The sequence below is a fragment of the Cibotium barometz genome, unplaced genomic scaffold, assembly GCF_041138505.1.
Source record: "Cibotium barometz isolate CiBa-2024 unplaced genomic scaffold, ASM4113850v1 ctg576, whole genome shotgun sequence".
Lineage (NCBI taxonomy): Eukaryota > Viridiplantae > Streptophyta > Polypodiopsida > Cyatheales > Cibotiaceae > Cibotium > Cibotium barometz.
Genome location: NW_028229456.1, coordinates 117,653 through 141,600, shown reverse-complemented (window position 1 = coordinate 141,600; position 23,948 = coordinate 117,653). Strand labels below are relative to the sequence as shown.

Below are 23,948 nucleotides of genomic sequence, written 5' to 3'. Positions count from 1 at the left end.
ATCAAGCAAAAAAGTTGTGCTGAATCTCACAAGATTTCCACTTTTTTTTTTATTACTCCTTCGCGGTTCAAAAAAATTCTTGTTCAATCTATCTATATCTATCTATATCTATCTATAGATAGATATCACTCCAATTATGACAATCCACTGAATAAACGAATTATTCGATCGATTCTTTGAAGAAGAATCGATCGAGGTCGAGTGTTGTGACACTAGACTAGTTCCTACAACTCATAGTTTTTACTATCATTGGGTAAGTATTAGACACAAATTCATATCACGGTTTGGGAAGAGGTTAGATACGTTTGAAGAAACAGACTAATTTGATAGAGTCACTCGAGAGGTTTTCGGATACAACTAATATAGATATAGAAATCTTATTGATTTACAACCCTAAATAAAAAAGCGAGACTTCTTATTTCCCCCTACTAGCAGTCTTTCCAACCAATTTCTATTCTTTTTTCTGTTGTTCCTTTTCCCTGTTTCTAGTCCGTACCTTTTTTTCATCCCTGTGGTTGTGTTCTCCCCTCTCCCGGACTCAGTAGAGTACGGATACTGCATCGAAACCATCGACTCGAGAAGGGGGAAACAAGGATCCCTTGTTTGGGTTACACCCAACTATCAATTAGTTGTTTACCGATGGGAGGGGAAGAATAAAAGAAAAGTGTATAATCAAAAATTCATTTCTGCCAGCTGGACTTTTTCAAATTGTTTCTTCTTAAGCACGAGAAAAATCTGTGCCAGAGTAACCGATGCAAAAAAGACTAGGAGACCTTGAATACGTAATGGGTCTTGGGGTACAACCTCCACCTCTCCTTGACCAAATCCACCCACATTAGGGTTATTAGTCAACGGCTGATCGACTTTAGCAGATTCGCCTTCCGAAATAATAAGTTCGGGACCGGGTGGAATAACATCAGTTGCTTCACGACCTTCGGATGATTCTTCGATAATGATTTCGTATCCACCCTTTCCCTCTCTACGTACCACTTTCTTTATTTCTCCCGTTACTGAAGCAGTATAAACTGTATTGTTGCTTCTACTCCCATCCGGATAGATTTGTCCCCTCCCTCTATTTCCCCCGACATAAAGAGGGTATTTCAGAAAGTGTGCTTCTTTATTAGTAGTAGGGTCTGGTGAGAGAATCGGAAATACGATTTCACTATATAGTTTACCCGGAACTGGACCTATCACAATTATATTCTTTTTGTCAGGGCGATAGCTCTGGAACGAGAGTTTTCCCAGCTTTTCCTTCATTTCGATTGGAATGCGATCGGAAGGAGCTAATTCAAATCCTTCGGGTGGAGTAAGAGCAGCACCAACATTCAACCCACCTTTTTTACCATTTGCAAGTACTTATTTTATCTACGTATCGTAAGGAATCTTAACAACTGCTTCAAATACAGTATTGGGAAGAACAGATTGTGGGGCCTCGATATCCACAGGTTTCTTGGCTAAGTGGCAATTTGCACATACAATACGCCCCGTAGCTTCTCGTGGATTTTCATAATTCTGTTGCGCAAGAATAGGATATGCGTTTGATACAGATGGACAGTTTACTTTACCAAAACTGATCGATACTAGAAGTAATAGAATCAACCATTTTTTCATCCAGTTATTCGTAATTCTTTTTTGCATAGATTGATGATTGGTGCCAAGTCTTTGTGCAAACGGATCGTTTTCCGACGCCGTATAGTATTAAATATTCTTCCCTTATTCTAATTTTTTTTCTTCCCCCTCTCTCCTTTTTTCTCTTTTATTCTTCCCATTATAATTAAATAGCGAAGAAGGAGAGGGTAGAAAAGCCGAATTCTTGTCAGGAATAAGTCCAGTACGTTAAACGCAAATTCAGTGTAATAATTGTCATTCACTCATTGTGTGATAAGTGGCTACAATTGAGGGAGATGTACGATTCAAATGACGAAAAATCCGATACTTAAAGACTGTATCTGAAATAACCGGAAAGGTTGAGACGAAGCGAGAAATTACATATTTATTGGGAGCCAACCCAAAATGTTCAAAGGAGGACCCTATAAAAATCTCCCAACCATGGGGGGAATGAAACCCTACACATAAATCAGTTAGTGGAAGAATAGAGAACGCTTTCATTGTGTCATTTAAGCTATAAAATAACTCTTGAATCCGAGAATTTGAAACTGCAAGTCTCTTTCGACCCATTATCAACAAGAAGACTAAGATGGCGATGCTAATTACATCGGTTACTAATTGTAGGAGTAGTTGAATATTTGCTTCATTATACATCACTGCCGATCGAATAGTTTCGTTGTACGCATTTGTATCATAATTCCACAATTGAGTATCTACAGAATTTCTAGTCGCATCATTTAACCAAAGTAACGCTTCTACTTTCCGAAGCCGCCTCAGAGCCCTTTCCTCTTGAAAAGAATTGATAAAGATTTGTGGTTGAGAGATGTTCCACCAACCCCTAATCCAAGGTTCTAGAAAGCGATTCTTAAGACTGATTGGGATCGTGAAAGGGAAAAGCAATAAACATCCAGTATATCGAAGAGAAGCTAATGCTTGATTTTTAGCCAATCCAAAATCATTAAGTACTAATGAACTCGATTGACTCGTCGATTCCGCCTCGAATCTAGATAAAGTACGAGTTACAGACCGAGGTACCAGACTTATAGATTCATAAGCCGCTGTACCGCCGGGAAAATCTATTGATTCACAACCGAATGATTCCTCAATTGACTCTTCATTCGTTTGAAGTGACAAAGGGTTTATGGAATAGCGCCTTCCCTGAGAATCAGAATCATTCAAAATTGCTTCAATCCAAGCTAATTTTCTATTCATTTTTTCTATACTACTCAACTTGTGACAGATGCATTTTTTCGCAGAAGCACAATAATGTTCCGATTCATCTTCTGGAAAACCATCGATTCTTTTTTGTTCCTCGTTCTTCTCCTTACCCCTGTAATAATTTTGGCAAGACCCTAGAAATAGTGCTCGGAAAAGCGAAGTTTCTGGAAGATGCGACGGGGGCGTATCCAAACAATTTTCTGTCATAAACTTATTTGTACGATGGGGGTGAACAGAGTGGCGTCCAATTAACAACGACTGAGGAAACTTTGTTCCAAGAAAAAACCCCAGATTTTTTTGCATTCCCAATATAAATATGCTGAGTCTGCACTCTAGGAGACTCCAATATATTATAAATTTAGATTTATTGAATTCCGTGTTTGTAAAAGCTGCTACGGTCCGCAACGATTCTTTCTTTATAGACTGTAGCTGCTTACTAGCCTCGTAAGCTCTATCCGAGGAACGGTGTGGAGTATTGTAAAACCGTTGAAGAAGTTTCCAATAATGTGATCTCATATGTTACTTGTATATCAGGAAGAGGAAATCCGCAAAGTCTAGTCCAAATGAGTCTTTGTTATTAAACCATCCTCTTGGACCCTCCCCAAATCTTTTACTGTGCTACCTCACTTACCTTTCTGTTGATTATCAGATTCTTGAATCATGTGGAGCTTCAAAACCCTTCGATTGATACGCGCAGGAAACGAGCAGGTTCGGCAGCTTCTTCTTCCATCTCTCCCAAAGTTAAATCTTCACCGATTCGGGTTAGGGGGATATTCTGTCGACCCCTTACCCTCAGGTACAGAATTCGACGCGGATAAAGGCCTTCCCGAATTTCCAACCCAACTGCTTCTACCTCTTTCAGTGTGAATTGGATACAGATACGACGGTTCCTTCCAGGAAAGCCCCACCGAAAAATTGAGAAGATTCCTTCCCGTTTATCAAATAAATTGTATCCGCTGCCCACGTTCCAAAATACGGTACACCATGGGTAGAATCCGAGAAAGAGGCCCGCGATACCGTAGAAACACATTACAATACCTTGTGGGATGAAAACAATCTGTTCGGACGGAGGAAGTCCGGGAATTAAATCTTTGCCGATGCAACTAGAAATCCCAACCAGTAAGAAACCTGTTGCGCCGCGGACGAGAATACAGGCCCAACACAAATTGGCAAATGTACGGGAACCTTTCACGGGATCTACTCTGATCCATTTGGAGTGACAAGTCATTAATATTTCCTCAAAGATTGCATAATGAATTGGATTATCCATCCCTCACCAACCTCACTTCCCTCATCTTCTTTTTACATAGTTCATGCGGTTTATTTCGGGGGATACTCTGTCTCTGATACATTTACGTGTGATAATGAGACGATAAGTCGTTAGCGTCTAAACACACCGATAGTTATCTACATGTATCCTAGCAACGGAGAAACAATCTACATCTCATTTATATGTGAACTGAAAATGAGACATAGATTGGAGTGGTATCGTTAAAGTTTCCGAGTGCTCAAACAAGTAGGAGGGGATAGTTGCTAATGAAGCTTCGCAAGAAGGATCTGCCCAATCAGCTATTAGTTAGGACTAATAATTGAAATTGATCCATATCACAGAGTCACCAAGCAGTTTCTTTCGTTTTGAAAGACTGTGCAACAGAAAAGATTATAGAATTTCATCCCGCTCTATATAGAGAAATAAAAAAGCCATTGTAATTGCCGGAAACACCAAACCTACTAGGGGTACAAAAATAGAGGGTAGATAGGACGCTGTCATGATGAAGTCACCTCAAATAAAATAAATAAATATCTATTTATACAATACTATATCTTCCTTTCAGCTCTCTTTCTAATATCTAATGATAGTCTTTTTGTTCCATAAAGAAAAGGGGTTTCTGGGCTTCTAATAGACTCATCTCATTAAGAATTCTTATTTTTTTTTTTGGGGGGGGGGGGGGGGGGGGGGATTCTTCGGGGATAATAATGCCGTTATCCCGAAATCTACGATTCCGTTTCTTATTGATTGAATAATCATGTATATGCATCACACAGAAGTACCTATCTATGTCTATATAGACAGATACTTATTATCACCCCAAATCGGATTAGAACCCAAAACCTTACTAGTAGCCGACAAATCCATTATTTGGATAGAGTCCCACCGTAACGCCATGTTTCTGATACCGTATCGAATAAAAGCGAAACAGTGAAGTGACAACAATTTTTTTTTGTTTGAGTAATCCGTCTGCTCCTTCTTATATCTCTCTCTATATATATTAAGAGAAGAAAAAAATAAAGACTCATTTTTCATTTATTGATAAGTTCTAGCTTTACTAAAAGAAACAAGATTTGGACCAATAAAGAGTAAAAAGAAGGAATTTACTTCTTTTTATATGGGGCTGAGGAATAAGGCTCAGATATCTCGCTCAAAACACCCTTCAGAAGGTTACGTGGAACAATCAAATCGAGTGGCCCATTATCAAATAAAGATTCAGCCGCTTGAAAGCCATCAGGGATCTTTTGTCGTAAGGTTTATTCAATTACCCTTTTACCCGCGAATGCTGTATATGCTTTAGACTCGGCAATAATTATGTCCCCTGACATACCGGAACTAGCAGTGACACCACCCGTAGTTGGATAAGTAAGAACCGATATATAGAGCAATCTCTTTTGAATTTGATGAGTTTGTAGAACGGAAGAAATCTTAGCCATTTGCATTAAACTTAACGTTCCTTCTTGCATACGTGCTCCACCAGAAGCACGGATTATAATTAGTGGCAGAGAGTCGTGTGTAGCATATTCGATTGAGCGGGTAATCTTCTCACCTACTACGGAACCCATACTTCCGCCCATGAAGTGAAAGTCCATAACACCAAGCGCAATAGGTGTTCCATTTAGATATCCTATACCTGTTTGAACAGCATCAGTTAAACCCGTTTTTTCTTGAGAAGCAGCGATACGATTCTGATGAGAATCCTCATCGGAGAAACCTAAAACATCTTTTGCAGTCATCTCTTCATCCATGGGAATCCAAGTGTCGCGATCAATTGAAAGTTCGATCCTTTCCGTACTATTCATTGAAAGGTGATAACCGCGCTCTTCACGAACACTCTTATTCTGTTTCAAAAATCTCACATGAAGCATGTTCCCACAGTTATCACATCGAGCCCATAATCCCTTATTGGTATTGATAATTATCCGTCTATCCCTCTCCCTTTCACTTGAAATGGAGCCTTTGGTAGCTTCTTCGAGGAAAGCTCCGATCAATCCACCGAATTTGCGTTTATCTTCAAACCAATTTATTACAGACGTAAAAATCTCCTCATCTGTTTCTGCCCTTCAGCTCGGGAAATTAAAAAAAAAGTTCAAGTTGTTCGGATTCTACTTCATCAGTGAAATAGGCGAAAAGCTATTGAAATATTTTATGAAGCATCAAAATCATTGTCTGATTGGAATAGATACCAACCTGGGACCGACCCCAGGTTCAGTAGCCCAATAACTGATTGGCGATTGAATAATTATCAATCCGATCAATCATATGTTAGAAGCTTGAATTTGATTATCCAATAATATGTTGTGAGACGATACATCGTAAGACTCTCACTAGTAAACTGTTGATTCGATGTCACACTACTCGTTGGCATCTCGTAGTTTTTCAATATGAATTGGTAGGGACTCGAACCCCCGTACCCACGGCTTGAAACCATGTACTCTCATCCACTGAGCAACCAATCCTAATCCGTCACATATGAGGAGCATGGGAAAGAATGTTTCTCTCCCGATACTCCCTGCCCGTTTCATGAGTCCCGTGGGATGACTGACTGATAGTACCAAATAGTTATGGAAATTACAATGTATCGATTGTATCAAATACAAATTTGATTTCTTTCCATATCTCGCAGGCGGCAGCCAATTCAGGACTCCACTTACTAGCTTCACGAATAATCTCATTACCTTCACGAGCGAGGTCACGGCCCTCATTACGAGCTTGTACACAAGCCTCTAACGCGACTCGATTAGCTACGGCACCGGGCGCATTTCCCCAAGGATGTCCTAGGGTTCCTCCACCGAACTGTAAGACAGAATCGTCTCCGAAGATTTCGGTTAGAGCAGGCATATGCCAGACGTGGATACCCCCCGAAGCTACGGGAAGTACGCCCGGCATAGATACCCAATCTTGGGTGAAATAGACGCCGCGGCTACGGTCTTTTTCAATATAATCGTCGCGAAGCAAATCGACAAAGCCCAAAGTGACTTCTCGTTCTCCCTCTAGTTTGCCTACTACAGTCCCAGCGTGAACATGATCTCCACCGGACATACGTAATGCTTTGGCTAACACACGAAAATGCATACCGTGATTTTTCTGTCTATCGATGACAGCATGCATCGCACGGTGAATGTGAAGAAGCAGCCCATTGTCTCGACAATAAAAGGCCAAGCTAGTATTTGCGGTAAACCCTCCGGTTAGATAGTCATGCATTATAATTGGTACCCCCAATTCTCTAGCAAAAACTGCTCTTTTCATCATTTCTTCACACGTACCTGCAGTAGCGTTTAAGTAATGTCCCTTAATTTCGCCTGTTTCGGCCTGAGCTTTGAAGAGAGCTTCTGCTACGAATAAGAAGCGATCTCTCCAACGCATGAATGGTTGGGAATTCACGTTCTCATCATCCTTGGTGAAGTCAAGTCCACCACGGAGACATTCATAAACGGCTCTCCCATAATTCTTAGCAGATAAGCCCAATTTTGGCTTGATTGTACATCCTAATAAGGGACGCCCGTATTTATTCAGCTTATCTCTTTCAACCTGGATACCGTGAGGCGGTCCAATGAAAGTCTTAGAATAAGCAGGAGGAATTCGAAGATCTTCTAAGCGGAGAGCGCGTAGGGCCTTGAATCCAAAAACATTACCTACAATGGAAGTGAACAAATTGGTAACGGAACCTTCTTCAAATAGATCCAAAGGATAAGCTACATATGCAATATACTGATTCTCCTCCCCAGCAACAGGTTCGATATCATAGCATCGACCTTTGTAGCGATCGAGACTGGTAAGTCCATCTGTCCATACAGTGGTCCATGTACCTGTGGAAGATTCCGCAGCTACTGCAGCTCCAGCTTCCTCAGCCGGTACTCCGGGTTGCGGGGTCATTCGAAAGGCTGCCAAGATATCGGTGTCTTTGGTCTTATAATCGGGAGTGTAATAGGTCAACCGATAATCTTTAACACCAGCTTTGAATCCAACACCTGCTTTAGTCTCCGTTTGTGGTGACATGGGTTCCTCCCTATGACTAAATTAGTAAATCTTGCAAGGATGAGATCTGCTCGACATAGGTGGAGTATTTCGATGTGAAACGCAAAGTGGGTTTCGGTAATTCAACCTGTGCGCGATACTTATACTTGTCGAAACTCCACTTCAAGCATGGAACATTACTATTTTATATTGCGTTTCATACGGAGTGCAACTAACTACTAAGGTTTTTTGCAGAAATCACTTGAGAAATGGGATTCTATCCCACCCCAATACATTGACTCGGGAATCTCTTCGTGGTTAGACTGGTCGATAGAAGAAAGAAAGGGATCGGACCGAATGTCTGGTCCGTTTTGAAAAGTACAAAAATGAATAATGAAGATTCAATGGATAGGACATGATAGTCGCATGTAACAAAGTGGACTTATTTATAGAACGTGGATTTTATTAGTCCTTGAATCATAGACAAAAAGGGGGATTTTGCTGGGTCTACCGCAACTTTTGCCCATCTCTCTGTTCCATCTATCTCTAGCTATATTTATGAGAAAAGGGAAAAGGGAGTTTGAAACTACTGACTTTTTATTCACCATCGATCGGCGAAGAAATACCAGACACTTTTATCGATTCAGTAATCAAATAAAGATAATACACCAAAATAGTTATGAAAACTAGTTCTCTCTCTTTCAAAATTTCTGAATTGGTGGAAAACAATGTAGGATACATTACTCAGATCATTGGACCAGTATTAGATGTGGCTTCTTCTCCAGGGAAAATGCCCAATATTTACAATTCATTAATAGTTAAGGGACGGAACTCAGCGGGCCAAGAGATTAATGTTACTTGTGAAGTACAACAATTGTTAGGCAATAATGAAGTCAGAGCCGTAGCTATGAGTGCTACAGACGGTTTAATGAGAGGTATGGGTGCTGTTGATACAGGAGCTCCTCTTAGTGTTCCTGTTGGTGAAATTACTCCTGGCCGAATCTCTAACGTCCTTGGCGAACCTGTGGATAATCTCGGTCCTGTAGAGAGTAGTACGACATTTCCAATTCACAGGTCCGCCCCGGCATTTACCCAATTGGATACTAAACTATCGATTTTTGAGACGGGGATTAAGGTTGTAGATCCTTCGGCTCCATATCGCCGAGGTGGGAAGATTGGATCATTTGGGGGTGCTGGAGTGGGAAAAACGGTTCTTATTATGGAATTAATTAATAATATTGCCAAAGCTCATGGAGGTGTATCTGTATCCGGTGGGGTGGGAGAACGTACACGTGAAGGCAATGATCTTTATATGGAGACGAAAGAATCGAAAGTTATTAATGAACAAAATATATCAGAATCAAAAGTGGCTCTGGTTTATGGTCAGATGAATGAACCACCAGGAGCTCGTATGAGAGTTGGTTCAACCGCTCCAACAATGGCAGAATACTTCCGAGATGTCAACAAGCAAGATGTACTTTTATTCATTGACAACATCTTTCGTTTTGTCCAAGCGGGATCAGAAGTCTCTGCGCTATCGGGTAGAATGCCTTCTGCCGTGGGTTATCAACCGACCCTTGGTACAGAAATGGGGTCTTTACAGGAAAGAATTACTTCCACCAAAGAAGGATCAATAACTTCCATTCAAGCTGTTTACGTACCTGCAGATGATCTGACTGACCCAGCCCCCGCTACAACATTTGCACACCCAGATGCTACTACTGTGCTGTCGAGAGGATTAGCAGCAAAAGGTATTTATCCGGCCGTAGATCCCCTGGATTCGACCTCAACCATGTTACAACCTTGGATTGTAGGTGAGGAGCATTATGAGACAGCACAGGGGGTTAAACAGACTTTGCAGCGTTACAAGGAACCTCAAGATATTATAGCTATTCCCGGACTGGACGAATTATCCGAAGAAGACCGTTTAACGGTAGCTAGAGCTCGAAAAATAGAACGTTTCTTATCACAACCTTTTCTTGTAGCAGAAGTCTCTACTGGTTCCCCAGGGAAATATGTTAGTTTATTAGAAACAATTAAGGGATTTCAAATGATTCTTCCTGGAGAATTGGATAATCTACCTGAACAAGCTTCTTATTTGGTTGGTAATATCGATGAAGCTACCGCAAAGGCTGCAACTTTACAAGTGGAGGGTCAATGAAAGGGATGGTATCAACTCTTCGCGTAATGGCTCCTAATCGAATCGTTTGGAATTCCGAGGTTTGGGAAATTGTTCCATCCACTAATAGTGGTCAGATTGGTATATTACCTAATCACGCGCCGCTTCTTACAGCTTTGGATATGGGAGTCCCAAGAATACGTCACGATGGACAGTGGTCCACGATGGCGCTGATGGGTGGTTTTGCTATGATAGATAATAATCAGGTAACAATACTAGTTAACGAAGCAGAACGAGCTACCGAAATTGATCCTGACGAAGCTCAAAAGAGTTTCCAGGCGGCTCAAGCTAACTTAGCTAAAGCGGAGGGCAAGAAGAGAGTAATAGAAGCCAATTTAGCATTTAAGAGAGCCAAGGCGCGATTAGAAGCTCTAAATGCTAGTTAATACGCCTCTTCTTCTGACCCCGTGGGAATAAATAACAAAATACAATGTAATACAGAATGTATTGAGTGACTTGCTAGTCTCATCATAGTATCATCATAGTATCATGGTACTACGGGGTTTTTATCTATATATCTATATATATAGATATATAGATAGCTATTAAATATCTGTAGAACTTATTAGATATCAATCCAAAAATCATGGTATCTAATAAGTTTTACCTACTATTGGATTCGAACCAATGACTCTCGCCGTATGAAAGCGATACTCTAACCGCTGAGTCAAGTAGGCTGTTACTACTCCTTACACGACTCTGTTCCATCTATATGTATTATACTCAGCGGGAGATTTAGAAACAACTACATGTTCCATGGAGAAATATTTGATTTCATTTGTTTGAAACATAAATTATTATTATTTGCAATTGGTTATCTGGCTTGACAAGAATAAGTTGATAGTGATACAATGGGTATTGTATGATCAAACTGATCAAGGGCTATAGCTCAGCGGTAGAGCGCCTCGTTTACACGTGCGCCGATGATTTTCTTTTTAGAAGGGTTTATCGAGACTCAACCGATTCGCGCAGGATCCTGCATGATGGATTTCTGTCTTACCTCACTGAGAGATGCGAAAGAACAGTAGCATGACAGATAAATTGATCAGAAAAAGGTCAATTTTAAAAGAGTTGATATGGTGGATGGTGATCTATCCAATGCTATAGATGGTGGGGACGGCGCGGGGACCCCAACAAGATCTCTTCCTCGTCTTACGAACTTTCGGGTGTAAAGAGTATCGTATATTCTTTCCAAGCGACAGAGAATATTCGATATTACGAAGTGGATCTGTGCAGCAAACCTGTGTCAACGCCATTAACCTTCTAAAGATACTTCGGGATTGCTTCATCTTTATTATTTTATCTAAAAAATAAAGATAAAAGTCTAAAAAATTTAGACTGAATTAGTCGAGCACACGGAACCATCTTATTTGGTGGAACAAAGGTTGGTACATCAGCAATTGTTCGTTCATCCCAACTGAAATGGGAGAACAGTTGGTAAGAGAGCCCAATGCCGCGAAAGCGGCATGTTGGGTTCGTTAAGCAGTTGAATAATATTCTTTATATGTTCCGATCTGCATGACCGAGAATGTCTACGGTTCGAATCCGTATAGCCCTAACCTGTGAAAACAGCCCATTCCTGGGGTTACAGTATACTCAAGTTACGTTGAATCCGAATCATTACATTCCTAGATTCAATTTGCCAAACTAATTTATTAATTGGAATAAAAAAAAATACTAATAGATTTAAAAAAGGTATGTTGATTATTTAGTCTGTTTCATTAACTGGGTCGGTAAGATGGATAGACGGCCACTCAGAGAGAATCAGTATTCTAACATTCATAATAGAATAAGAATATCTGACATTTTTTTATTACCTTTTTCAATTAGATAACTACCGACATCAAAGGATTGATGAACCTTACTTCACTTCCCCAAAAAACCTATACGTGTTACACCTATTGTGGTATAGCAAGATGAGAACTTTCAAACCGAAAGGAGTATGTGAATGTTTCTGCTCCATAAACATGATTCTTTCTGGATTTTTCTACTAGTATCTATATCTATTCCCTATTTAGCGTTTTCGATTTCCGGATTTATCGCCCCCACCCGCAAGGGACCAGAGAAATTGGCAAGTTACGAGTCGGGTATTGAACCAAAGGGAAATACCTGGATTCGATTCCAGATCCGTTATTACATGTTTGCTTCGGTATTTGCAATCTCCGACGTCGAGACAGTCTCTCTCTATCCTTGGGCTATAGGTTTCAAGGAATTGGGTCTATTCGCCTTCATTGAAGTGATCATCCTTATACTTATACTAATAGTTGGTTCGGTTCATGCATGGCGAAAAGGAGCATTGGAATGGTCTCAATTCCCGAATATTCAAGTGAGAGAAGCAAAAGCAGAGTTGACCCTCGGGAAAATCTATTTATCAATTCAATAGAGTCTTTGTTCCCCGACCAGGGCGCATCAAATTCAATTCTTTTAGCTAACATTAATGATTTTTCCAATTGGTCCAGACTATCTAGTTTGTGGCCACTCCTATACGGCACTAGCTGCTGCTTCATCGAATTTGCCTCGCTAATCGGTTCGCGATTCGACTTCGACCGATATGGTCTAGTACCCAGATCCAGTCCCAGACAGGCGGACCTTATTGTGACAGCCGGTACGATAACCATGAAAATGGCCCCGTCCCTGGTAAGACTATACGAACAAATGCCCGAACCAAAATATGTAATTGCTATGGGAGCTTGCACCATTACAGGAGGCATGTTTAGTACAGATTCCTATAGTACCGTTCGCGGGGTAGACAAATTAATTCCCGTGGACATTTATTTACCGGGTTGCCCGCCCAAGCCTGAAGCTATTATTGATGCTGTGACGAAACTTCGCAAGAAAATGGCTCGGGAAAACTATACGGATCAAACTTCTCGTCACACTCGAAATAAATATTTTAGTCTAAATCACCGACTCCGTTTCGTACCCAATATTCATACTGGTGAATATAATCAACAAATAGCTAATCGGCGCACAAAATCCCTGTTAAATCTTTTTTCGGGAGGTTCGGAGAATATTAAAGACAAGTTTGAAGAATCAATATCAGAAACCGATGAGTAAATCTAGTTTATAGGTAGAAAGAAAAAAAGGTATTAACCAATATGAATACTATTGATAGAAATGAGTTCAATACCGAGACGCAGGGTCGATTATCTGCTTGGTCAACTAGGCACAGGTTCGCCCATAGACCTTTAGGTTATGATTATAGGGGTGTCGAGACCTTACAGGTCAAAGCAGAGGAGTGGCTGTCTGTAGCTGTTGCTCCATATGTGTGTGGTTTCAATTATCTGCGTTCCCAATGTGCTTATGATGCGACACCGGGAGGACCCTTAGTCAGCGTGTATCATCTCACGCAGATGCAAGATGAGGCGGATCAACCCGAAGAAGTATGTATAAAGATCTTCGTTCCCAGAGAAAACCCCAGGATCCCATCGGTTTATTGGGTTTGGAAAAGTTCTGACTTCCAGGAACGGGAATCTTATGATATGTTGGGAATCACTCATCAGGGTCACCCACACCTTAAGCGTATATTGATGCCTGAGAGCTGGATCGGATGGCCTTTGCGCAAAGATTATGTTGTACCCAACTTTTATGAGTTACAGGATGCCTATCAGGTTACGTAGAAACGCAAGGCACTTAGTTGAAAGAATCATCCTCCTATTAATCATTCTCATTCAATTCTTATTAAGATTGCTTAATGTTTACCAAGCAAAGCCCGAATGATCCGTCAATTCTTCAAGATACTTCTGTATCCGGCCCCTCATCCATTTTCCATTTTATTAGTCTCTTCATAGACTAATATCTTTCATGTTATCGGATCAAACTATTTTCTATTCTATTTGTATGCCAGGAACCAGGCTTGAACTGGTGACACGAGGATTTTCAGTCCTCTGCTCTACCGACTGAGCTATCCCGGCCAACGTCTCTACGGAGATGCCTCAAATTCAAATGAGACGGATATCTTTTCTCTTCGATCTATCTCTGCCCAATTGAACTGAACCAATAAATAACCTTGGTAAAACAATATTATTGTTGTTCAATATTTTATTGAGTTTTCAAATGAACCACTCAAATAGTCTTTTAGGCTTGGTGAGTGGTTCATTTGTGATCAATACTCAAATAAGATGTTAAACTGCTTTCAAAAGGATATGGTATTAATCCAAATTGATCGAGCTATGAGTCAAAGATATAAGATTTGCTACCCCCTCCTCTAGTTCGAAGAAGTGAGAAAACCATATGGATCTGAATAATCTATATATAGATTGGAGATTATACCCTGTTCTGTTGGGGATAGAGGGACTTGAACCCTCACGGTCCTATAAAGACCAACGGATTTTCTTTCTACCACAATTTGCATTGCTACTTCTAGTAACCGTGTAGAATGGGACTCTATCTTTATCCACGATAAGATTATTAATTGCTACTATTTGTCAAGTAGTATTCATTAGAATACTACGGGAGACAGGCACTGTAACAGGTAGAAAAGAGATATGAGAGTTAGGAGTAATAGAATCTATATATCTATAATTTGATAAATTGAAATTATTGGTGTGATCCTGCGAACGAATGTCAATTTTAAACCGACAACTGGGGTCGCGTTCGATCCTTATCCAACTAGAAAAAGCTTTTTTTTCCTTTCTTCGTCCCATATTCCTGTGCTTTATCTCGTTCGATCACCCATATGGAGCAGTTACATATTCAGTTACTTTAGAAATAAGAATTAATAGATTGTTCGTTAGAATAGCCCCCGTCGAGTCTCTGTACCTATCTCGTTTCGTCATCTAAAATTTAGATGAGATGAGATTTGGCTCAGGATTGCCCGCAAAATAATCCTAGGTTCCCCTGAATCTGGGAGCTGTCACTCGGTACGTTTCCATACCTAGGCTCAATCTGATTGAGTCCGCAGCGTCTACCATTCCGCCATATCCCCCCCTTTGGGCCCCAACAAACTGAAACAACAAATATACAATTGACTAGAAGTTTTCGATATGCTATCTACTACTGCGTCTTTTATTCCAACCGGGCCATAACCCCTCTATCAGTCTAGAGGTATGATGGGGCAGAAACGTATCCTTTGATTATGCGTCGGAATCTCTTACTTTATTACATCCTCGAGCATTTCTTATTTTTCTTTTTTGAGTCAAAAAAGAGGAACATAATTCCATTGATCTAGAAAGAATAGATACTCGTTTAGTAATGGAATCTAATTAGATTCCGCTTCTCGGTTACACCTTGCTCACCTATCAGACATCTATCAGCAGAATTATACATGAATGTACCGATTGAGGCAATACAATATCCAATCTAGTCAATTTTTATTTCTGATCAATTTCATTATATGAATGGGTATGCTACAGGGTCTTCGTTCGATACAAATCATGGTCCACTATTGAGTGTTTGTTTACCAACCCCCTCCCCCCCCCCTCTTCTTCTTTTTAAGAGTTGATGACAAATTGAGTATTTGTGAGTTCTCATTCATATGTTATGATTGTCACAAATACTAATCGTTACTGAAATTGATTGAATATTTTTTTATAAATGGTATTTTCATACCAATCCCTGAAAATCTTATTTTCATTTATGAAACGTTTACAGAAAAGGAGTTTTTACGTCTCGCTACCGAGGACCTCGTTTGAAAGTGATACGTCGTCTAAAGGATTTACCCGGGCTTACAGGTAAAGCATCCAATCCGGGAGAAACTCGAGTTGCTGCTGATCAATCCACTTCGAGAAAAATCTCTCAATTTTGCGTGCGTTTGGAGGCCAAACAGAGATTACGTTTTAATTATGGATTAACAGAACGCTAATTACTTAGATATGTTCGTATTGCTAGAAAAACTAAGGGTTCGACAGGCCAAGTACCACTGCAATTACTTGAAATGCGTTTAGATAATATTATTTTTCATTCAGGTATGGCTTCGACTATTCCTGCAGCTAGACAATTAGTTAATCATAGACACATCGTAGTAAACGACCGTATTGTGGATGTACCAAGCTACCGCTGTAAACCGAAAGATATTATTACTGTCCGGAATCGACCAACTTCCTCTAATGTACTGAGGAGCGGCATTAATGAGTCTTCTCGAGGGGACGAAATACCAGATCATTTAACTCTTTCTCTATTGGAAGGCAACAGGCCAAAGGGGTTGGTGAATCGGATTGCCAATCGGGAATCTATCGATTTGAATATAAATGAATTATTAGTTGTCGAGTATTATTCTCGCAAAGCTTAACCCTAGGTGATTTAGGATTTATTGAGTAATTACTTAACTTAATAAAATAATTTGATTTGAGAATCCTTGTAACAAGGATTCTTAGGCAATCTACTCAAAATAATAAGTAACAGATAGATTACTTAAAAAAAAAAAACAAAGATTAAGAAATCTTTCCGATATATCTGATTCATTTCTTTTGGCAAAAACCAATCCCCAATAATATTGGACTTTAGTATTTTTTAGTTTCAAACAGATTAAATCGACGCATCATACAATATTCCGAGCCGCCAATACGGGTGATTTCAAACAACAAATGATTCTATTACCAATAGATTTTCAATAGACTGAACCTAGGATCCCTTACCGTTATCAAACGTTCCTCCAATATTATTAGAAACTGTTGTTCTAGACTAATCTCAGGTTTCTGATGAATTAGCAACTTACCAAGATATGGCAATCGAAGAAAAAAAAGAGGGATATACAGAGATATAAAACTACAAAATACGGAGAGGAAGGAGAGGGATTCGAACCCTCGGTAAACAAAAGCCTACTTAGCATTTCCGGTGCTACACCTTAAACCGCTCGGTCACCCTTCCTGTGGGATTTGATTACTCAAATACTTTCACATATTTTAGAGATTTAGGTAGCAAAATGACAAGTTAGTAGTCAATGAAAATTAGAAAGAAATAATTTTTGATATATAGATTTAAGATTCACCAGTTATTAAAAACGAGGATTAATCTTCAAGATTGGGATAAAAAGAATAACGAGATTTGACACATAGATCTTTAGGTATTCTGAAAATATTTTCATACATCCTCGATCCCTATAAATGAGTAGGTTTTGATGAAACAATATGGAATAGGTTTCATTGGAGGAGGAATAGATCCAAGCTGTTGATGGATTTCCTACGAGCCTGGACGCCCTTTCTATATCTGATAAATAGTTGTTTAGTACAGAGCTGCTTATTCCATGGAATCCTTTTATTCCGTTTCATTCTCCTATTTGATTGAAAAAAAATGAGGTACATAAACATTAAAGAGATGTACAATGTGCCTTATGGCTTTATTACTCTTTACTTTCCGTATTATCAAATATATCCCTTTTTTTGTAACCTCGATTAATCTAATAATAAGTGGAATGTGAGAGAGAAAAAAAAAATTAGAATTGATTATGCCTAGATCTCAGAGAAATGACAATTCTATTGACAAAACTTTCACAATTATAGCAGATATTTTGTTACAAATTCTACCGACCACTAAGAGAGAAAGGGAAGCTTCTACATATTATAGGGATGGTGCGATTCGCGAGGGGAATCAATTCGGCTTTATTCAGAATGAATTGAGGGGGTTCCAGTCTCAATAGACCCACATTTGGTGAAGGTGTGTTTTGATTGGGAAGCAAGTCCTTCGGTCGCGTATCCACGATTGATGCAGCCTCGGATGCTACAGCTCCAATTTCTCTTGGATCTTGGTATCAAGCAAAAGGTTAAACCTATGAAATGATATGTGATGAGTGGTTTCATGGGCAAAAGCATAAGGGAGGGGGGGGGGGGGGCCACGTGTAGGAATCGACAATACAAAGGCTTCGTTAAATTTCAGTTTCGCCACGTATCGCACCTTTCCGACAATTTTCAAGTGGTGGCAACTATCGATAGTGATTGGGACAACAAACAGCCATCCCGTTTGTGTTTTGGATGCCCTTAGAATCATCGAAGATTGTCGAGGTGATTAATCCCCGCAAAATACAAAGCGTTGGGAACGAAGAAATTGTCAAAGAGTTTATTTATAGTACCAAATTGGGGTGACATAATTGTCTCAATAAAAAAAAAATTCTTTGCAAGAAGGATGGTTAGACATTAGTTTCGGGAGACACTAGCCCCCACTTAACTATAGGTTAGGAATAGAAATAGTTAGACTATTTCAAATACTATTATCCCGCCGTGCATCAGGTGGGAGGAGCCGTATGAGATGGGAATCTCACGTACGGTTTTGGAGCGGAGCCTATTTGCATTAGCAACCGTAACGGATGTCAGCCCAATCTGAAGGAGAATATGCAGAAGCTTCATAAAATTACTACAAAGCTATGCGTTTAGAGATTGATTCTTACGATCGGAGTTACATACTTCATAATATAGGTCTTACTCATACTAGTAATGGGAAACATGCGAAAGCTTTGGAATACTATTTTCAAGCATTGGAGCGGAATTCTTTTCTGCCACAAGCTCTTAATAATATGGCTGTGATCCGTCACTACGTGCGATTATCTATACCTTAGGATCTTCCAGTTTGTAACTATTCAACCAACGAAAAGGGCTTCCCACAAACAGACTTTCGGACAAAAGTTGTCACAAGCTGTGGGGAATCCAGTACCCCCTTCCCGGCACAACCCAGGTTTGAGGGAGGGACATAGCCTAACTATCCCATGGATAATTGATTGAATCGAAGGATATAGCACCGTAAAGATTCATCATTGAAAATCTGGGTCGATACGATGAAATTGGTCCACCCAAGAAGTTATACAATTTATCTCTGTAGCAGAGTTGATTGGGAAAATAAAAAAGAAGTAGCGGGCCACGGTGTAGCATCAAATCCCAAAGGAAGAATCTATCTAAATGGATCCATATTGAGAATAGGGTAGTTAGTTTTGAAAAAAAAAAAGAAAAATCTTATTCTTTTTTATTAACTAGGAGTACGGAAAAGATTCTATTCGAGGCAAATGGAATTAGAAAACCCTATCAGTGACTATTTTCTTAGCTCCTTCACAAATCAGGATTAACCCTTCTCTCTCTTGATTCGATAAACAAGGGGCTAATGAGTAGTCGTTCGAGCCGTATGAGGTAGGAAACTCTCAAGTTCGGTTCTAAGGGAGGAGATCGTGAAAGAATCTATCCATCCTGACCGAGGGGAACAGGCCATTCAACAAGGAGATTCGGAGGTTTCAGAAGCTTGGTTCGATCAAGCTGCTGAGTATTGGAAACAAGCAATAGCACTTTCCCCCAGTAATTACATTGAAGCACAGAATTGGTTAAAAATTACAGGACGTTCTTTTTTTATTTAGTGAGTGAAAGAAGCACAGCGACCTAGATGAAAAAAATGTAACAAATAGTATTAGGAAAAAAAAAAGTCTTGCTTACCCAACCTTCACTCAGTCACACTTCGCTTCTTCCCCCTATTCAACGATCAATTTTGCAAAGTCCATGAGGCACTAGTCGATTGTGTAATAATAAGATTAAATGCCTGCCCCGCATAACTCTTCTATCGCAGCTGTTCCAGTTCCAAACTCAAGGGGAAAAAGAATACTTTACTAGTTAGTAGTAAAAATTCTAGTTCTTAGAAGTTTCGTATCCTCTGTTGGTAGGTTGTTGCTATCCCTCGTCCGAAGAGAGGAGAGTCTCGATGACTATTCGTTCACCAGAACCAGAAGTCAAGATTATGGTGGAAAAGGATCCCGTGAAAACCTCTTTTGAGAAATGGGCTCAACCTGGACATTTCTCGAGAAATTTGGCTAAGGGTCCTAGTACCACCACATGGATTTGGAATCTACATGCTGATGCTCATGATTTTGATAGTCATACCTCTGACTTAGAGGATATATCCCGTAAAATATTTAGCGCTCATTTTGGTCAACTAGCTATTATTTTCATCCGGCTGAGCGGCATGTATTTTCACGGGGCTCGTTTCTCCAATTACGAAGCATGGCTAAATGACCCTACTCACGTTAAGCCTAGCGCTCAGGTGGTTTGGCCAATAGTGGGTCAAGAGATACTTAATGGGGATGTGGGCGGGGGGTTTCAGGGAGTACAGATAACGTCTGGATTCTTTCAAATTTGGCGAGCTTCCGGAATAACTAATGAATTACAGCTCTATTGCACAGCCATCGGTGCTTTAATCTTTGCAGGATTAATGTTCTTTGCTGGTTGGTTTCATTACCACAAGGCTGCTCCAAAATTGGCCTGGTTCCAGAATGTAGAATCCATGCTGAATCACCATCTAGCAGGTCTCTTGGGGTTGGGTTCGCTAGCGTGGGCGGGACATCAGATACACGTTTCGCTACCAATTAACCAATTATTAGATGCGGGAGTTGACCCCAAAGAAATACCCCTTCCTCATGAATCTATTCTTAATCGTGATCTTTTGGCTCAAACGTATCCTAGTTTTACAAAAGGATTAATCCCATTTTTCACTCTTGACTGGTCAGAATACTCCGATTTTTTAACCTTCCGGGGGGGATTGAATCCAGTAACAGGGGGGTTGTGGCTGACCGATACCGCGCATCACCATCTAGCCATTGCAGTTCTTTTCTTGGTAGCTGGTCATATGTATAGAACCAATTGGGGTATTGGACATAGTACGAAAGAGATTTTAGAAGCTCATAAAGGCCCCTTCACTGGTGAGGGTCACAAGGGTCTTTATGAAATTCTAACCACTTCATGGCATGCTCAATTAGCTATTAATCTTGCCATGTTAGGCTCTTTAACAATTATAGTGGCCCATCACATGTACGCTATGCCGCCTTATCCGTACTTAGCCACCGATTATGCTACACAACTCTCCTTGTTTACCCATCACATGTGGATCGGGGGTTTCTTAGTAGTTGGCGCGGCTGCACACGCAGCTATTTTTATGGTAAGGGATTATGACCCGACCACTCAATATAACAATCTGTTAGATCGTGTCATTCGGCATCGTGATGCTATAATTTCACATCTTAACTGGGTCTGCATCTTTCTAGGTTTCCATAGTTTCGGCCTATACATTCATAACGATACTATGAGTGCTTTGGGACGTCCCCAAGATATGTTTTCAGATACCGCTATTCAGTCACAACCCATATTCGCTCAGTGGGTGCAAAATACTCATGCTTCCGCTCCTGGTTCAACCGCACCTAATGCAGCGGTAGGTACTAGCTTAACCTGGGGGGGTAGCGACTTAGTAGCAGTAGCTGGCAAAGTTGCTTTAGCACCAATCCCATTAGGTACTGCAGATTTCTTGGTACACCATATTCATGCATTTACAATTCATGTTACTGTATTAATATCACCGAAGGGTGTTCTGTTTGCACGCAGCTCTCGCCTAATACCCGATAAAGCAAATCTTGGTTTTCGTTTTCCTTGCGACGGGCCCGGTAGAGGAGGTACCTGCCAGGTATCTGCTTGGGATCACGTTTTCTTAGGGTTGTTCTGGATGTACAATTCCATCTCAGTAGTTATATTTCACTTCAGTTGGAAGATGCAATCCGATGTACGGGGTAGTATAAGTGAACAGGGAGCAGTGAACCATATCACTGGGGGAAATTTTGCGCAAAGTTCAACAACTATTAATGGATGGCTACGTGACTTCTTGTGGGCACAGGCTTCCCAAGTCATTCAATCATATGGTTCCTCGTTATCCGCATATGGTCTTCTATTCTTGGGTGCTCATTTTGTTTGGGCTTTCAGCCTAATGTTCCTATTCAGTGGTCGCGGATACTGGCAAGAACTCATTGAATCTATTGTTTGGGCTCATAATAAATTGAAAGTTGCTCCTGTTACCCAACCTAGGGCTCTGAGTATCATACAGGGACGTGCCGTAGGAGTAGCTCATTACCTTCTGGGTGGAATCGCCACAACATGGGCGTTCTTCCTAGCGAGAATCATTGCAGTGGGATAATGGCTAGGAGGATTTGAGAAACATTACGGCATCAAGATTTCCAAAGTTCAGCCAGGGTCTATCCCAAGACCCAACTACTCGTCGTATCTGGTTCGGTATAGCCACTGCGCATGACTTTGAGAGTCATGACGATACTACCGAGGAGCGTCTCTATCAAAAAATATTTGCTTCTCATTCCGGTCAATTAGCTATAATTTTTCTCTGGACCTCTGGGAATTTATTCCATGTGGCTCGGCAGGGTAACTTCGAGGCATGGGTGCGAGACCCATTACATGTAAGGCCAATTGCTCATGCTATTTGGGATCCTCATTTCGGTCAGCCAGCTGTCGAAGCTTATACTCGGGGAGGGGCTCCGGGTCCAGTCAATATTGCTTATTCTGGTGTATATCAATGGTGGTACACCATTGGTCTACGCAACAACCAAGATCTTTATACTGGATCTATCTTTTTGCTAGCCATTTCCGCTTCATTCTTACTGGCTGGCTGGTTACACCTACAACCTAAATGGAAACCGGGCATTTCCTGGTTCAAAAATGCTGAATCTCGGCTCAATCACCATCTTTCAGGACTCTTCGGGGTGAGTTCTTTAGCTTGGACGGGGCATTTGATCCATGTAGCTATTCCTGAATCTAGGGGTGGACATGTGAGATGGGATAATCTGTTAACCGCAACCCCGCATCCTCAAGGCTTGGGACCATTCTTCTCGGGTCAGTGGAGTGTTTACGCACAGGATCCTGACTCCAGTAACCACTTGTTTGATAGTGCCCAAGGAGCAGGAACAGCTATTTCAACTTTTCTGGGGGGATTTCATCCACAAACTCAAAGTTTATGGCTAACTGATATTGCTCATCATCATTTGGCAATTGCAGCTGTGTTTATTATTGCTGGTCACACGTACAGGACTAACTCTGGTATTGGACATAGTATGAAAGAGATTTTGGAGGCTCATATTCCTCCAGGCGGCAGATTGGGGCGTGGACACAAAGGACTTTATGATACGGTCAATAACTCCCTCCATTTTCAACTAGGACTCGCTTTAGCCGCTTTAGGAGTCACCACTTCCCTAGTTGCGCAGCATATGTATTCGTTGCCTGCTTATGCTTTTATAGCACAAGATTATACGACCCAAGCCGCACTATACACCCATCACCAATATATTGCCGGGTTTATCATGACAGGAGCCTTCGCGCATGGGGCTATATTCTTTATTAGAGATTACGATCCGGAACAAAATAAGGATAACGTCTTAGCAAGAATGTTGGAACATAAAGAAGCAATAATAGCCCATTTAAGTTGGGCTAGTTTATTCCTAGGGTTCCACACTCTAGGGCTCTACGTCCATAACGATGTAATGCTAGCCTTCGGAACTCCGGAGAAGCAGATTCTTATTGAACCTGTATTTGCTCAATGGATCCAATCTGCTCACGGTAAAGCTTTGTATGGTTTCGACGTACTTCTATCCTCGGCAGATAGTCCAGCAATTAATGCCGGTCGGGGCTTATGGTTACCCGGTTGGTTGGATGCTATTAATAACAATAGTAACTCATTATTTCTAACGATTGGACCTGGGGATTTTCTAGTTCACCATGCTATTGCTTTGGGTCTACACACAACTACACTGATTTTAGTGAAAGGTGCTTTAGATGCGCGAGGCTCCAAGCTGATGCCAGATAAGAAAGAATTCGGTTACAGTTTCCCTTGCGACGGTCCAGGTAGAGGTGGTACCTGCGACATTTCAGCTTGGGATGCCTTTTATTTAGCAGTTTTCTGGATGCTGAACACCATTGGATGGGTCACTTTCTACTGGCACTGGAAACATATCACCCTGTGGCAAGGTAATGTTGCTCAATTTAA

General features: G+C 40.7%; 3 non-coding genes across 3 annotated transcripts; all 3 read right to left on the bottom strand.

Moving 5' to 3' along the window:
* Positions 1–10,836: 10,836 nt before the first annotated feature.
* Positions 10,837–10,909, bottom strand: TRNAM-CAU (transfer RNA methionine (anticodon CAU)). Its single transcript has one exon. It is a non-coding gene; the product is annotated as a tRNA-Met (tRNA).
* Positions 10,910–14,073: 3,164 nt separating this feature from the next.
* On the bottom strand, positions 14,074–14,146 carry TRNAF-GAA (transfer RNA phenylalanine (anticodon GAA)). Its single transcript has one exon. It is a non-coding gene; the product is annotated as a tRNA-Phe (tRNA).
* Positions 14,147–16,952: 2,806 nt separating this feature from the next.
* On the bottom strand, positions 16,953–17,039 carry TRNAS-GGA (transfer RNA serine (anticodon GGA)). The gene has a single exon. It is a non-coding gene; the product is annotated as a tRNA-Ser (tRNA).
* Positions 17,040–23,948: the final 6,909 nt, after the last annotated feature.